The sequence below is a fragment of the Elgaria multicarinata genome, chromosome 1 (genome assembly GCF_023053635.1).
Source record: "Elgaria multicarinata webbii isolate HBS135686 ecotype San Diego chromosome 1, rElgMul1.1.pri, whole genome shotgun sequence".
In the NCBI taxonomy this organism is placed as follows: domain Eukaryota; kingdom Metazoa; phylum Chordata; class Lepidosauria; order Squamata; family Anguidae; genus Elgaria; species Elgaria multicarinata.
The window spans coordinates 191,479,637-191,491,540 of NC_086171.1; the positions used below are offsets into that span (position 1 = coordinate 191,479,637).

General features: G+C 44.2%; 1 protein-coding gene across 1 annotated transcript in view; it reads right to left on the bottom strand.

The window, feature by feature from the left end:
• PKIG (cAMP-dependent protein kinase inhibitor gamma) overlaps window positions 1–10,186 on the bottom strand; it is a 30,412-nt gene extending 20,226 nt beyond the window's left edge. The window contains exon 1 of the mRNA XM_063120277.1: window positions 9,830–10,186. The gene's annotated coding sequence lies outside the window, so the exon portion shown is untranslated. The remainder of the gene's footprint in view (window positions 1–9,829) is intronic.
• Window positions 10,187–11,904: the final 1,718 nt, after the last annotated feature.

Sequence of the window (11,904 nt, forward strand, 5' to 3'; positions counted from 1 at the left end):
AGCCTGACCACGTTAAAAAGAATAACATAATCAATGTGCCACATGGATATGGATATTTTTCTGTTTGTATTCTGCAATTTTGTTTTAAGGAACAATGTTTTAAAGTGCAAAATTACTCTGGGGATTGTGGGAAAGGTTTCTTGGTAACATTGCTGGAGCAGGGGGAGGGGGAAAGAGCCAATTAGTACGGGACACAGCTGGCTTCTTTTTCAAATTTGAAGAATGTTTCCCCCACCAGGCCCCCAGAGTATGATCTGGGAGTGGAAAGGTACATTTGGACTGGGATCAGTAAGGGCCCATTCTGTACAGCCCCACTGTCCTAACATTGGGGGGAGGGGGCAGAAAAGAGAATTTGCACCATAGTAAGGAAGACTGACCACAGGGCTGTCTATATGCTCTGCAAACCCTGTAGTAGCTGCGCATTGGCGCTGCATCGTTTATACAACACAGATGCCAACTCGCAGTCACCATGGACTTTTCAGGCAAAACTGTGCGGTAAAAATAACGAACTTACAGTAGCTTTTCCTTTTGCTGCAAGGTCACCACCTTCTTCCCACCATCTGCCAGCAGTGACCTCACTTCACACTGAGGCTGGGGGGCATTCTGCAGGTGGATTGAGGCCCACGGTAGGTCAGGGGGACATGCAGGAAGTCTGGGTAGAGGGCAGGGGGCTGGCCCAATGAGCTTAATGGCCGCCGGTGCTACCTGGAAAACGCACACTCCCTCCTTCAGTGGAGATTTGCTGCTCCATCCCGCAGTTGCAGTGCTGCAGGGTTTTCAAAAATGAGCGACAAAGCAACGCCATCATAGTAACCACTGAGGCTCAGTCTGCTGTCCAGGTGCTGACTGTTGATGGACACTCAAGGCCCTTGCTGCTTTCTTTCCTTATGGTCCTTCTACTTTGAACCAAACTTGGGCTGGACAGCCCACCAAATACAGAACACCTTCAAACAGAGGACTATTCCGTGCCAGCTGTCCAAAACAGAGGACTGTCCTCTGTAAAGTAGGACACCTAGCCGTCCTACCCCCAAAAAATTACATCCATTTTTGCCTGCCATTTCTTTCAGAGCACAGCCCACTGCTCTCCATTAAAGGCATCCCACCAGCCTTCCTGTTGCTATGCCTGAATGTGCCGTTCCGTTAGCATGTTCCTCCCTACATCATTTTCCATAATTCTGCGGGAGCTGCTAGCAGCTTTCCAGCACAAAATTTGTTCCGCATGGAAAGTGAGTTTTAAACCGCTCAAAGAAAATGAATTTATCATGGTTTATAGGAAAGCAGGAAACTCTCTTTGCTCTTGTCTGCAGCTCTCTGTAAACAGAAATAAAACAAGACCCAAGAGGGTGTCACTATGGAACATGGTTTTGCAGAGTGGCAACAGGAAGGATATTTTCTCTCTCTCTCCCAAGACATTATTATTTGCATTCCTCCATCTTCTCATCAAAACCAAAATGAGCCAGGAAACAAAGATTTCCCTTAGTTTGCCTTGGAAAGAGCTGAATGTTTCCTACTTGGGATATAATGTTAGAAAGGCTTAAAGGGGGGCAGAGCTGTAGTGTTGCTCTATATGACAAGAGGGCCAATTAGATGCCAATTTAGTAAGAATGGGTTAGGGAAATTACCCCGTCTTGACAACACTCAGTAGAGAATTCAAGGCTATATTTAGATCCCCTGTTTCTCAATACAGTGTTACAATCAATGGGACATGGTTGCCTTGACAAAAACTGTTTGATGCTGCACAAAAGAAAGGATCTGATTTTTCTACACACTTTGTCATCCAATCGTGCTCTGGTCACATGCATGAGCTTGCTAACAACACAGGGGTTACAAAATATGGATTCTGTTGCATTGTAGCCTAGGGGGGGTGGGGAGTTCAGAAGCAACCCCGCTTTGCAAAAGCCCCATTAAAGTAGCAGCGTCCATTACAGCGGGGAGCAAGAAAGTGGAGGGCTGGGCAGAGAGGGGTGCCCCAGGGAAAGGAGCAGCTCGGCTGTAGAGGCAGCCTCTCCTTCTGTTGGCTTTGGCCCTGAGTGAAGCCTCCTCATGAGTAATAGCCTGCTTGTGAGTAAAGGCCTCCACATGCATAAAGGCCTGCTCAGGAACGTGACAAGGAAATGGGCATGGCTGGAGAACCATACCTAAAAAAGCAGAAGAAGGACATAAGGTGGGCATATCTCTTATTTTATAGTCCCCTAGTCACCCCATAGGCACAGCTGCTTGCCAGCACCAGCACAGAAGCAGTGATCCAGGAAGCTTTGCGTGTGTGGACCCCTCTACCTCAATGTGTGTTTATGTATGGCTGTCTCCCCAGCACACCCCAGTGTGTGCATGTGCCTCTACCCCATTGTGTGTGCGTGCATCCCCCTAGTGTGTGTGCATGCGAATTTGTGGTCCCCAGATCCCCTGGCGATACCAGATGTGGTCCTCAGAGCCAAAAAGGTTGGGAACCACTGTTCTAACATATCAGGAATGTATAGAAGCATTTGTTTATTACATTTTTATACCACCCAATAAAGCATTCCAGAACTAGGGTGCCACCACTGAAAAGACTCTCTTATTAGCTGTCCATCTCACTTCATTTAGCCTGGGAATCCAAAGAAGTGCCTCTAAAGATGATCTTAGGGTCCAAGCAAGTACATATGGGAGGAGATGATCCTTCAAGTAACTTGTCCCCAAGCGCTTTCTCTCTCTCTCTCTCTGGCCTCATCTACCCCAATCAGGATATTGCACTATGAAAGCAGTATATAAAAGGCAGGAGCCACACCAAGCAGGATATAGTGGTATGAAAACGGCATATGGTATGTGTCAATGGGCTCCAACATTTGTCAGTGCACTTCAATACCACTATTAAGCAGTAGTGTGGCTCCTGCCTTTTATATACCACTTTCATACTGCAATATCCTGTTTGGTGTAGATGAGGCCTCCCTCCCTCTCTCTCTCTCTCTCTCTCTCTTATGCAGGATTTTCAGGATTTTGTGTTGCTTCTTTACAACCCCTCCATTCCCTTCAGCCTCTGATCTTATTTATAAGTGAAATGTATTTATATGCAAGGGGCTGAACACGACAGATTAAAATGAACTGAAAGAGAATCTAGGCAAGATCAAACATTGTTGGCTCAGAAAGAGCATAGTTCATGGTTCCGCAAAGAGACAGTGAACTGTTAATGACCCCAGAAAGTTGGTGACATCCTGCTGATGTAGATAGCAGCTGTTATCTCAAGATAACAAACCTGGATTCGTAATGCCTAGATAACGTTTGAATCTATAGTGTAAAGACAAGCCCTACCATTATGTTTATTTACCCACATCCTCCTTCAGTGACTTCTATAGGACTGCTCTCAAGGGGGGGGGAGAGAGAGAGAGAGACTAAGCAGACTTCCCCTCCAGATGTTCTGTACAATAACTCATCGTTGGCCATGCTTAGCTGGTGTTGATGGGAGTTGAAGATCAAAACATCTGGAAGATACTAGGTTGGGGAAGGGTGGCAAAACGACTACCGCCTTTTCCACTTCATTTCCCAAAATACAATAAAGGTGTAGTTGTTACTCAATTTTGCAGTGAATCAAACCAACCGCCCTCAGGGTAATACTCTGTTGTAGGCATCTTTAAACAAGTGTTTTTGTAGCATGCTCGTGACTGGCCTCTCACAGATGTTTGCGGGCCATTTTGACAATGCCGTGAGCCTTCTGTGCATCTCCTGCTCCATTTCCCTGTTTTAGCAATAAAAAATAACCCTCAGGAAACCCGACTCTTCTGAGATATGTTGGTATTTGTCTAGGGCTACCATATGAAAAGGAGGACAGGGCTCCAATATCTTAAACAGTTGAATAGTAAAGAGAATTTCAGCAGGTGTCATTTGTATGCATGCAGCACCTGGTGAAATTCCCTCTCCATCACAACAGTTAAAGCTGCAGGAGCCCTGCCCTCTTTTGTATCTGGTCCTGCTAGGCAAGGCTCCTGGAGCTTTAACTGTGATGAAGAGCGAATTTCACCAGGTGTTGTATGCATACAAATGACACCTGTTGAAATCCCTTTTTCTATACAACTGTTAAAAATACAGGAAACCTGTTCTCCTTTCCATATGGTCACCCTATATTTGTTGGGATTTCCTGCCATGTGCAGGCAAAGTTGTGCTATAAAAGCCCATTAGAGGGTCCTGTCTACTGAACTGCATTGAACTGTACAGGCTACATGGTTGCTGCTCTCTTCCCCGATGTAATTTCAGCTCGTTTCAAATGCAGAAGAGAAGCAGGAAGCAGAGCCACAGTAAGAAAACACAATTTCCCCCGTCTAAAAGTCCTTGTGTGACAATTGCTGCCCCAAGATCATTTGGAAAGTGGGATGTAAATGAAATAATAAATCAAATCAATATTGTGAGTGTTTTGTGGAACGTCAAGGACACCTATTGGATACCACCTATGATATCATTAGTGTCTAATAACACACTCCTTCAACCATGCTTTCACCATTTTGTTTTAACAATATTATTTAGAAACTGATCATTTCCCAAATGCGTCATTTAATTGCAAGAGTACTCAATTTGCCCTTCCAAAAAGAAGGATCAGTTGTAGTAGAAAAATACCAGAAAGACAATGCCTTCCACAGACACTAGCGTAATACTTTTTATTTCTAAAAGTTTTGGTCTTTAAGTTAGGGTGACCATATGAAAAGAAGGACAGGGCTCCTGCAGCTTTAACTGTTGTGATGAAGAGGGAATTTCACCAAGCGCTGCATGCATACAAATGACACCTGCTGAAATTCCCTTTTCTACACAACTGTTAAAGATACAGGAACCCTGTCCTGCTTTCCATATGGTCACCCTGTTTAAGTCTTTGAAGGCAGTGCATTCCATGCTCTCCGGTGCAGAATGAACATGTCTCTGATTTTTATTTTAGCTCAGTGAACAATGTTTATTCTTCTACAGCAGGGATGGAGAACCTCCAGTCTGTGGAGGTAGCCCGTCCAACCTGCAGAGTCTCGTTGGATCTCTCCAGGGGGTGGAGCTTGGCCTCCAAATCCCACCCCCTGGAGGAATCCCTGCTGATCACAGATCAGAGATAACAGTGGGGATCCCTCTGCATGCTGGCTCTCCTCCCAATTGGTCCCCTTTCCGGTGCCCACCCCTATCACAGAAAAGAGATAACAGCAGGAATGCAAGTAGCAGGGGACCCAGCTGGCACTAGGAGTAGTGGGTGCTCTTCTTGGGCTCTGGCCAAGTTCGCATGCCACCCCCATGGGGGTGACCTATGGCCCTCCAGATATTGTTGTACTCTAACTCCCATCAGCCCAAGCCAGCATGGACAATAGTCAGGGAAGATGGAAGCTGCAGTCCAACACCATCTGGGGGTTCTCCACATTTGAGATAAAGTATTGACTCCTTATGAGAAAATGTAGGATAATTCTGCTTTTACTAATATGGAAAGATCTTAATACTATATGTCAAAAAAAGCTGTGCAGGAAATTTTCCTTACTATTATCTTTGCCTTAGATTTACTGCTGGGTTGCATAAATTGGACTATCCATCCTCCAAGTTTTGAGCCTGCTGGCTTTCCTGCAAAATATGTATATAAATTTGTCTCCAGCTAAGTTCTCACTTCAAATCCTAAAATTCCCCTACTAGATGATTTGAGACCAGGAAACATCTTTGCTGAGTTAGTTGCAAATTCACACAGTAAGCTCAAGACAAGAGAAAAATTCCAAGAGGTTTTAATGATTTTGGATTACATCCAGTACGTTTAAATTTCTCATGTGTTTCTGGTTCTCTTTGCCATTGCTTGCAGCTGCATATTTGTATCTGCTCTTAAAGTTCACTCAATATATTTCCTTTGGTTTCTGACAAGTGCTAGTGCATTGTACGCTGCTGGCCTGAAGAATTTAGCCAACAAGTAAACATTAGTTCTTCTACCTCTCAGGCCAAGGATAACAAAGTCAGGGACTTTGGGGTGGGGGTGGGGAATTCATCTCAGAAACAGGCAGAAGGCCACCACCTGCTGCAGATATAAGGCGAGCGTTTTATTGCACGCTTGTTACTGGGCACTCACAGATTTTCGCGGGTCCCTCTCATGCCGTTGGCTGCCTCCCGCCCCTTCTAGCCTTCTTCATGCCACACAAAAGCCCCCCGGTAAGTCCGTATTGTTTTTAAAGATGGAAGTTGCCGCTAACTCCTGCTGTGTGTGGAAGAAGTGCTGTGATAAAGACGCCCCCTGAATGGGCCACATGCACATTTTTTACTTCCTCTTCCTCTGCCTAAGGGAAAGAGGACATATTGAGCAACAAAAGCAGGGGCGGGGAAGCAACGGTAGGCAAGCGTGATTTCCCCCCCATCTGATGGAGCTCATAGTAGATTGACAGTGTTAGGGCTTTTTCTGTTTTCTGGCTCCTCCCCTTTTGCTTCTGCTCCCTCCCCTTTTCCTTCAGCCCCGCCTTTTACTGGAATGCAGTCTCGAAGAGCTTCTCCAAAAATAGAATTTGGCCCTCAGGCTGAAAGAAGTTCTGCATCTTTGTTCTTAAGACTGGCAATTGGATGCACGTTTGCTGGGGGGAAAGTCCCCATTGATTCAGTGGGCAAGTTTGCATGATTTGCTGGGCTCATCATGGGTTATTTGCTGGGCACCATTTCGAATATGCAGCTCCCAGTAGGGTTGTGGCATGTCATCTGTACTTGGCCATCGGGGTTTATGCAAGGGTTAAACAACTTGAAAGGTTGTCACACAGAGGAAGGCTAGGATCTCTTCTCGATCATGCCAGAATGCAGGACATGGAATAATGGGCTCAAGTTACAGGAAGACAGATTCTGGCTGGAAATCAGGAAAAACGTCCTGACTGTTAGAGCAGTACAACAATGGAACCAGTTACCTAGGGAGGTTGTGGACTCTCCCACACTAGAGGCCTTCAAGAGACAGCTGGACAACCATCAACATTCCTGACTATTGGCCATGCTGTCTGGGGCGAATAGGAGTCCCCCCACCCCTGTTTTAGAATCACAACAAAGTTGTCCTCAAAAAGACATGCCAGTTTTAGATCACCTAGTACTCTCAGACACACTTATCTCTGGTTATAAACCTATACCAAGTACATATGTACACTGATGATGCTATATAAATAAATAATAATAATATGTATAGAGATGGAGATTATTACTTTTTTAATCTGAATTTTTACTATTAAACCAGTGACCTCAATGCAGAAGTTCCTGAAGTACAGCTGCTCAACAAATGCTGTGTAGTCTGATTTTTTTAATTCCAGAGAGGAAATCCTTTTCTGCGACAAGCCAAGGTGACAGCAGTATTTGAAGGTCAACCTCAGAAGTCTTGTTTAATTGAATAAATCGTGGTGTAGACATGAATTTCTGTAATAGTGTTGACCCAATAATTAATTTAATTCACTATCCCTTCCTCTAAAGGTGTTCAATATATTATGCAGCAGAGGAAAAAGGATGGGTTTAAGTGCCTTTCTGAACACAGTATGTATTTAACCAGTTACTTTTCCCTACAGACTTTAAGATGCATGCAGCAAAGCAGAGAAAAAATGGATGAAGACGCAACCAGCAGGCCCATTTAGGGTAGAGTAGACAATTACACATTGACAAAAAGAACAGAAAATGCATTACTGAAAACTAATACCCAAGAGGATACAGATTTGCACAGCATTTGCATATTCTAATTTATATGTAAACTTTTGTAGATCATTACTATAATTTAAACGGAAATACAATACATCTCAACATAGGGAGAAGACTCTGACCAGGATAGAGTCTACACTAGACCCCCCTTTCATTTCTGAGGTGGTGCTCTGCTTTTCACCCACAATTGCTGCTCTGCATTTATGAATGCAGCACAGCATCTGCTGGGTTTATAAGGATCAAATGCTACAACCACAGATTTTCTGTCTGCAAATCCCCTGCTAACTGAGATCAAAGAAGAAGGTTGGGGAGAATATTGTAAAGCGACTCCCATTGGTAAAACTTACAATATCGATTGATTAGAACACACTTAACCATGCATGAAGTTTGTAATCACCTTAAAAAGCATCATTAAAGTGGTCAGATGGTGTTGGGGGAATGGAATAGTGCATCAGGACAACAGGTTGGGGAGTATGTCATGTTCTCCATGAGTGAGCCAGACATTACAGTACAGAGATAAAATGCCAGTGTGGATTAGCCCCACTTTGATCATGTGCCTGCTCAGTCTGCTGCCCAGGTGCTAACAGTCGATGGGAAATTGCAAAGCCTTCGTCTCTCTTCTTGTGATTCTTCCTCTTTAAACTGGACTTGGACTGTCCTCTGTGAAGTACGGCGCAAGGCCACCATATTGTATAGAAGGGCCACTGCTCAGTGCAAGATCATATACTTTGTTTGCGGAAAGTTCCACGTTCAATCCTTAGCGATTCGGTTAAAAGCATCTCAGGTAACAGGGGTGGGAAGGATCTCTGCTTCAGATCTTAAGGCACTGACCACAACTATAAAGCTTTACACAGCTTGGGATCACAATACCTGATGAAACACCTTTCCCGACATGAACCTACCTGTACAATGCACTCAACATCTAAGGTCCTCCTCCGAGTGCCCACTCCGAGGGAAGCTCAGAGGATGGCAACAAGGGAGAGGGCCTTCTCAGTGGTGCCCCCCCCATTATGGAATTATCTCCCCAACGAGGCTCGTCTGGCGCCAACATTATCTTTTCAGCACCAGGTCAAGACTTTTCTCTTCTCCCGGGCATCTAACAGCATTTTTAACAGCATATGCTGAGTTTTTAACTGAACTGAGAATAGTTGTTTTAAATGGATATTGTTGTTTTTTATACTTTTGGTGGTTTCAAATTTTGTATATCTGTTTTTAATGTTCATTGTTTTTAACTTTTGTAAACCGCCCAGAGAGCTTTGGCTATGAGGTGGTATATAAGTGTAATAAATAAATAAATAAACTAGGCTAGACAGATCAATGACCTAATTATGAGGCCACTGACATTCAGACATATTTGCTAACAGGACGTTTTTCCAGTTGCATGTTTCAGACTTGATCTCCACTTCAATCTCTCCTGCCCACTTGTCCCCATCACTCTGCCCTGTCCAGATGGCTGGCATTTTCAAATCAAACATTAGCAAATGTATTCCTTCCAGGTGATCTCAAACTATCCAACATTTCATTTAGTGCTATACTAGCTTTAGCTCCAATCTAGTGTAAACACCACAGTGTCCTGCCTCTATGCACAAACGGTTTATTGGGGTGGGTGGGTGGCAGGAATTAACCAGTACATTTTAAAAGTTCACAATAAGAATCGGTCGAACCCACAACAAATATTTTTAAGCATAAAATTAAAGTTTCTCTTTCTTCAGTTCCTTCATAAACAGAATATACCTGTACTATGTTAAATGTAATAATGAGTATGTGGGATGCTTACACACATCCCACAATAATGAAAGAGATCACCACCAACAGTACTGAATGTTAGTTTTCTAACAACTTGAATCCACTTTATTTGTCCCTCACTGCATCAAGTATAAGATTTCTCATCTTTTATTTCAAAATTGACCCTATGATTTAATCTATGGTCAACAGTTAGGTAGTTGCCATTCTTTTCAACAGTGGTTATACAGTTTATGGTTAGCAAGATTCTGCCACACACACAATCATTCAAGCCACACACACACACACAGCGCCACAAAATATATTTAGAACACATTTATTCTTGAGACCCCATGCAACCAGTTCAGCGTCTCTTTGTTTGGTCTAAGTTGGCCCTTCGGTATCACTGCGTACATTTTTAGCCATAAACCCCCCACTGTTTCTACAGTTACTGCCTAGCACTGATAGCATGCAAAACTATACTCACAGAAGATGGCTCCAACAATGGCTCTCAGAGTAACAAGTTAGGGACACTCCCGTCTGTTAAAACTCAAGGCTCAAACACAGCTTGATCCTGCATTTCCTAAACATGTGTGGCTGGAATGGCAAACAGCCAAAGTAGCCAGCTTAGTCACGCTTTCAGGCTTACGGCTTCCTTGCGCTAAAAAGCAGCTAAATGAAGTTGCACTTCTAGGACTCGGGAAGGAGGCGTTTCCTCACTCCCTTGCCAAGTAAGTCCCTGTTTGTTGTAATCCAATGCTCAGCCTTGGTGATGTCAAGCGGCTACTTGCTTGGCTCCCACTTCACTGCACTCAGGAGGAATCTGTTTCCTTTCCTTCCCTTTGTTTAGCTTCACATTGTAACCTCATCTCCCAGCAGCTGCACGCACCGAAACATCCTTCCTCCTATTTTCTTTTTGTCGAAAGAGGCTTCCTACTTTAACACACCCACCTGTTATTTAGGTGCAGCCAGACACCTGGAGCCGAACCGGCCTGCTCGAGGCTAAATGTACACGAACCATGATACAGCGTGGCCAGAATGCAACTCAGACAGTGTCGGACAGTGTGATTGCGTCAAGGTGTCCTTCCAGAGGGCAATTCCAGCCTAGTTTCCACACACTAACCCCTGTGAAACAAAGTCCCCTTGAACTACTAGTGCAACAAATGCGGCAAGCTCAATGATGTCATAGGAAAGAGCGCCTGGACCAGACTTTTGCCACATTGCCACAAAGCACATGGCCTCCCCAGAATGATCTGAATTTCTTGGCATGTACTGAGCTGAAAGTGGATGCTTGGTCTGGTTTGAAGCCCTTCAGGGCATGAATATGCAAACTTGAAATGCTTTATATGCCTAGAAAACAAGCTTAAGTGCTGGCTGTACTCCAGCTGTATAATTGGCTTCAAAATACAACTAGGATCCCAAAGTAGTAAGTTATCAGGGATCATTTTACAGTTAATTGCTTTCTGTGTATGAGCTGGCGTAGCACAGTGATTAAGAATGTAAGCTGTGTATATGGCAGTTGCTGGTTCACATCTCCCCAGAGGTGGTGAACTCACTGGGTGGCTATCTCACTGATCTCCATCTGTGCTCCTAATAAACCTATTGCTTCCCCACACAGTGGAGGCTAGTGGCTCTGATTTCGGCGGGGCTGAAATCTATTCTGGCTTTTATTGTGCACTCCTGATTGCTCACTCACAGGCGTCTTTTCCATGATGTCATCCTCCTCCGGGGCCTCTCCTGTGCTTTGCGACCATTATCAAGTTTTTTCCTTAATGAGGAAAGTGTGGTACTTCCTCCCCCCCCCCCCCCGCCCCCGCCCCCGCCCCCGCAATGACCTCTATAATGCCATTGAAATCTTGTGTAATTGCGCAATTCCTCTATACCACAGCACCACCTAGCAATTGTGTAATGGGGGAAAATGTGTAAAAGAGTCGATCTTAATCCTGCAAAGAATCTGGAAGCACAAGCCTCAGTCAAGGTAGGGCTAAAGCTTCATGCAGAAAAGCCTCCGGTTTCTTAAACATCTGGGATTGGATGCTGTTGGAAAAATAGAGGACAAATTATTTTCTGAACAACCAGGACAGGTGTCAGCAAATGGCACACAGCCCTCACACTTGGCTTGCCCTGTGATGCATACAGATGTTCTGAAGCTTTTACATGGGCATGGCATCCGCAGACAGCACGGAGGCACCACCAGATGTACACAGCTGTTTGGCATTCCTCCTTTTCTTGTAAGGAACTATTTGCAGCTTATTGTGGGAGCAACTCCACTGTGTACATCTCTAGATCTGGGGAAAGAGACTTGGACATTCAGAGATCCAGGTAGGCTACAGGGAAAAATACAGAAGAAGGACAATGTTCATACATTCCATGAATCACCTGTGACCAAGGGGATTCCAAATTGAAGAAAAAACTGTGAACCACCTTCTATCTTATGTGGCTTAGACTTTCAATAACTAGAGACTGCCCAAGTTATTTTGATGAATGAGGCAGAAAATCCAAAGAGCACCCACAAATGTTGTTAAAATAAATAAATAAATTTATAATTATTATACTAATAAA